General features: G+C 56.3%; 1 long non-coding RNA gene across 1 annotated transcript; it reads left to right on the top strand.

Moving 5' to 3' along the window:
* Window positions 1–310: 310 nt before the first annotated feature.
* LOC120381702 lies at window positions 311–4,668 on the top strand. The gene is made up of 3 exons (XR_005588138.1): window positions 311–481; window positions 1,552–1,623; window positions 4,564–4,668. It is a non-coding gene; the product is annotated as an uncharacterized LOC120381702 (long non-coding RNA).
* The last annotated feature ends 340 nt before the right edge of the window (window positions 4,669–5,008 follow it).

Raw genomic sequence — 5,008 nt, 5'->3', positions numbered from 1 at the left:
CGAGGCTTCTCCCGGGTTCCCGGGGCAGAGTCACGTGCCCGCCCCCAGCGCCCCCCCACGGGGTCTCTCACTCCCCGGGGGCTCCGGGCGGGGCTGGGGCGGGCAGAGCCCGGGGCTGCCCGAGGCCCAGCTGGAGAAACCCCCCCCCCCGGCCGAGCCCCCCCGCACAGACCCCGGGGAGCAGCAGCGGCTCAGCCCGGGCCCGGCTCACGCGAAGGCGGCAGCGGCAGCTTTGTTCTCCCGCCCCCAGCGGGGCTCGCACGGAGCATGCGCAGTAACAGCTGCTGGAACCCTCCCTTCCCTGGGCTGCGGAGAGGGCAGACGCGATCCCGGGGCAGGCTGGGAGATGTAGTTCCTGATGCTCCCTGGACCGGAAGTGACGTTGATGGAGAGACCAAACCGATCTGCAAACGCGCGCGAGCCGCTGCGGCTCTGCCTGGCTCGCGCGGGGCCGTTGGAGCCTCTCCCGGGCCGCAGAAGGGTTGGTGCCGGTGGGGCTCTGGGCATGCGCAGATCGCGGCGGGAGAGCCCTTCATTAACCCCCCCGTGCCCGGCCTGGGCTCCGCCCGCCCCGCTGCGGAGCTGCAGCCTCCAGGCCCCGGAGCGAGCCCCGGGGGCGGGGCCGGGCGGTGACTCTGCCCCAGTGCCCGGGGGCTCGGGCTGCTGCCCCGCAGGAGCCCAGCGCCCCCGGGCCCGGCCAGGCTCTGCCCTGGGGCCCCGCGGGGCCCGGCCCCACTGGGGTCCCTGCGTGGGGCCGGGCGGGGTGAGACCGGGCGGGGGGGGGCTGGGACCGGGCTGGGGGGCGGGAAATGGCGGGGGGGGGCAGGTGACCCCCGAGGAGCGGGGAGATAAAGGGGGCTGAGATCCCCTCGGATTTACCGCTGCCCCTCCCGTGGGGACCCCGTCCTCCCCGTCCTGCCCCTTTCTCCTAGAGAGCCACGAGCAGCGCCCAGGGTGACCCCCTCCCCAACCCTTGAGAAGTTCCCTGTCCCCCGATTGTGCCCCATTTTCTCTCCTTCGCCAGTGGCCAGTTCAGGTCTCAGGTTTGGGGTTTCCCCATTTCCACCTGCAGGGATTTGTCCTTGGGCGGGGGGGAACTGGGGCCCCCGCGTGATTCCTGAGCTGGGCAGAGGGTGAATGGGCAGGGGCTGGGGGGGCCCTGAGACAGGGACACCTCTGGGCTGGGCTGGGGGGGCCACTCTCTGCTGGCAACGGGGCCTGGGAAGGGCCAGGAAGGGGAGGGAGGAGCAAGTGTCCCCCATGGAGACGACCCAGCCCCAGGTTTTCCAGTCCCAGCTACTCCCCAGCACCTGCTGGCCCTGTGAGTGTGAGGCAAGAAGAATCCATCTCATTCTGTTGTTGATTGAATATCCCTGTATAATCCTCCAATGTCCCCTCCGTTCTCTTGAACTGTTAAATGCTGATGTCAAATCTTCCAGATGTTGGTGCTTCTGTCTCACATTAGCAAATATATTGTTTGTGCCCCATTTTCTCCTCAGTTCTGAAATACTGATATCGAATTCTCAAAAATCTTCCCACTTTTCTCTCCAGGTGTGTGACTGAGATCAGGACTCTTATCGTACTGAGCGTGGCCCTGTTCTCCAGGCGCTGCAGAGACCCCAGGTGAGATCAGACCCCACTGTTGTGCCAGGTAAAACTGAGGCCTAGACCGAGATCACGGCCCCCTTTAAGCCAGGCGGTGCACGACTGTGACCTAAACTGCTGCATCCATTGTGCTGGGCACTTTAGAGACCTCGACTGAGATCTGTGTCCCCGTTGAGTCTGGCACTGCACTGACCCCAACCCAGATCATGCCCCACCACTGTACTGGGCACTGCACAGACCCTGACAGAGATCCTGCCCCCACATTTTACCAGTTGCTGCAGGCGCCCTAAACAAAATCCGGGATCCTGTAATGCTGGGAGTTGCAGCATCACCGACTGAGGTCAGGCCCCTGCTATGCAGGGCTCTGCACAGACACCGAGATCAGGGTCCCCATTGTGACAGGTGCTGAACAGACACCAAGGGTATCTCTACCCTGCCATTAAAACCCCCAGCTGGCCCATGCCAGGTGACTCAGGCTCACGGGCTCAGGCGAAGGGGCTGTTTAATTGCAGTGTAGATGTCTGGGCTCGGGCTGGGGCCAGGCTGTAGGACCCTGCGAGGTGGGAGGGTGCCAGACCTTGGGCTGCAGCCCCAGCCGGAACATGGACACCACCATTAAACAGCCCCACAGCCTGAGCCGTGTGAGCCCAAGTCAGCGGGCACGGGCCAGCTGCCGGTGTCTGACTGCAGTGTCGACATGCCCACAGGGACAGGCCTTGCCACAAAAAGCTCAAAGGCTAAATAGGCCAATGGTGGGAGGCGACTCTCCATTTTACAGATGGGGAAACTGAAGCTCAGAGAGCTGAAGTAATTTGCTCAAGTTTGCATGGAGAATTTGGGGCAGAACCTAGATTGTTTGAATTCTTGCCTCTCCCCTTAAACCCAAGCCCAGCGTGTGTGTGTGCAGCATTGTTTGGCCTGTGTTTGCCTTGCATTGGCTTCCAAGGGAGACTGTGGAATTTCCTTCACTGGAGGTTTTTAAGACCAGGTTAGAGATACACCAGTCTGGGAATGTCTAGGGATACTCGGTCCTGCCTCAGCACAGGGGGCTGGAGTAGACACCCTCTCAAGTTCCCTTCCAGGCCTACACTGAAATAATTCTCTTTTGTGCTGTGTCCTGTTCTACGCTGAGCTGTTTTGCCTGTTGCCTTTTGGAACTATGATGCACCATGCTGTGTTACATAGTTTTATGATGCGTTATTTTGCCTCAGCTGGTTTGGTGTCTGTGTTATGTTGGCTTGAGTTGAGCTCTTTTGCATTGTGTACTTTTGTTCTAAGGTGTGTTAGTTTGCATTGTGTTGCTTTCTTCTCCTTAGTATTGTGTCATTTTATGCTGTGCAGTGTAGGGGTTTTTTTGTTTTTTGAATTGCCTGACACCATGTTTTCATTTGGTTTCATCATGTTGTTTTATACGTATCTATACTGCATAACATGATAGCAATGTAGAGCTGGACAGGACCTCAAGATGTTGTCATGTCCAGCTCCTTCTGCCGAGGCAGGACAAGTGTATGTAGATTGTCTCTGACAGAGCTTTGTCTTACCTGTTCTTAAAATCTTCCAGGGACAGAGACTCCCCAGCCCCTTTGTAAGACTATTCCAGAGCTGACCTGCCTCAGCTCTGGGGACACCCACACAGACTGTAGTGGTGAGCAGCTCTGGAGAGAGAGGAGACCCCAGTGAGTGGGCAGCTGGGTAAAGAGACTGAAGTTGGAAGGAGAAACATTGACGTGTCCAAGGTTACCCAGGCTGTCTGTGATGGAGCTAGAACTAGATCCCAGTTCTAGTGCCACCGTACTGCTGTTTTGGGCACTGAAGGTCTCTGCCACCCTGGTGTTTTAGGCACTGGTGCAAACCCTTAGTACAGACAGAATTTACACTAGTGCACTCTGGCTCTGGTGCACCATGTCCCTGTTTGAAGGCTTGCAGGGGATAGGGGAGGGGGGGCAGTGACCTCACAGAGGCCTGGGGCTGGCTGAACAGTGCAGCTGGGAAGGGAGGGGCAGCAGTGAGTGCTGGAGGTATGAGCCAGGAGCGCAGCCCCACAGGACTGGACACTGACTTCTCCTGACCCATGACCCATACACCCAGCTGTGTGCAGGGACCACAGTTGAGCTGCCTGCCAAGACAGCCTGTGCATCCATGGGCAAACCACCTCTTTCTGCAGCCTAATACAATGGGGTCTGGGGACCTTTCCAAGCTGCGGGTGACGGGGCTCTGGCGTTAACTGGGTCTGTTCCTGGCTCTGTCCCTGACCTGCTTGGTGACCTTGGGGAAGTCACAGCCCCTCTCTGTTTTCCTCCTCCCCATTGTTTACTTGGATTGTGATCTCTTTGGGGCAAGGACTGTCCCTCTCTGTCTGTGCAGTGCCCAGCACAATGGGGCTGCTGATCTCAGTCAGGTTCTCTGCCATGTGCTGCACGATGGGGCCCTGATCTCCATCAGTGTCTGTGCAACACAAAGCACAGCTTATAGACTCACAGACTTTAAGGGCAGAAGGTAGAGGTGTATGTCAGATGAGGTCTCATCGGTGCCTTGTATAACAGTACTGACCCTTTCATGTATAGCTCAGTGGTTTTAGCCCTGGCCTGCTAAAGCCAGGGTTGTGAGTTCAATCCTTGAGGGGGCCATTTAGGGATCTAGGGCAAAAATCTGTCAGGGGATTGGTCCTGCTTTGAGCAGGGGGTTGGACTAGATGATCTACTGAGGTCCCTTCCAACCCTAATAATCTATGATTCTATGTGTCTGCTGGAAATCCCTCACCTGATGTATCCTAGGACTGCATTAACCTATTTCACGGCTGCATCACATTGGCAGCTCATAATTATCCTGTGATCAACCAGTCTCCTCCTCTGTCACTTCCAATTGACAAACCCCCAGCTTATTGCAAAATTTTGCACTTGGGGATTAACAAGTCGAATTTGTGCACTATTGATTTTCATCCCATTTCTATTACTCCAGCTTTCAAGGACATGCAGCTTTTCTTGTATGATGTTCCTGTCCTCCTCCGTATTGGCAATCCCTCCCGGCTCTGTGTCCCACTCCCACTTCTTGTGCCAAGATCACTAAATAAAAGTGTTGAGTAAGATTGGTTCCAAGACTGATCCGAGGAACTGCACTAGTAACTCCCTCCAGCCTGACAACTCACCGTTCAATATGACCCCCTTGTAGACTCCACTTTAACCAATTCTTTATTGACCTTTCGGTTCTCATATTAATCCCCATAGTCTCCAATTTAACAAATAGTTTCCCATGTGGAACTGTATCAAAAGCCTTACTGACGTCCAGATCAGGTTTCTCTGGCACAATCTACCTTTTGTAACACCATGTTTTATTTATTTATAGTGCTGAAGGCTGGGAGGAAGTGTTAGCAATAGGCTGAGAATGGCCATGTGGAGGTGGAGGA

The sequence above is a fragment of the Mauremys reevesii genome, linkage group 14 (assembly GCF_016161935.1).
Source record: "Mauremys reevesii isolate NIE-2019 linkage group 14, ASM1616193v1, whole genome shotgun sequence".
Lineage (NCBI taxonomy): Eukaryota > Metazoa > Chordata > Testudines > Geoemydidae > Mauremys > Mauremys reevesii.
Note: the sequence above shows the minus strand (reverse complement) of the source record. Positions and strands in the feature narration are given on the sequence as shown.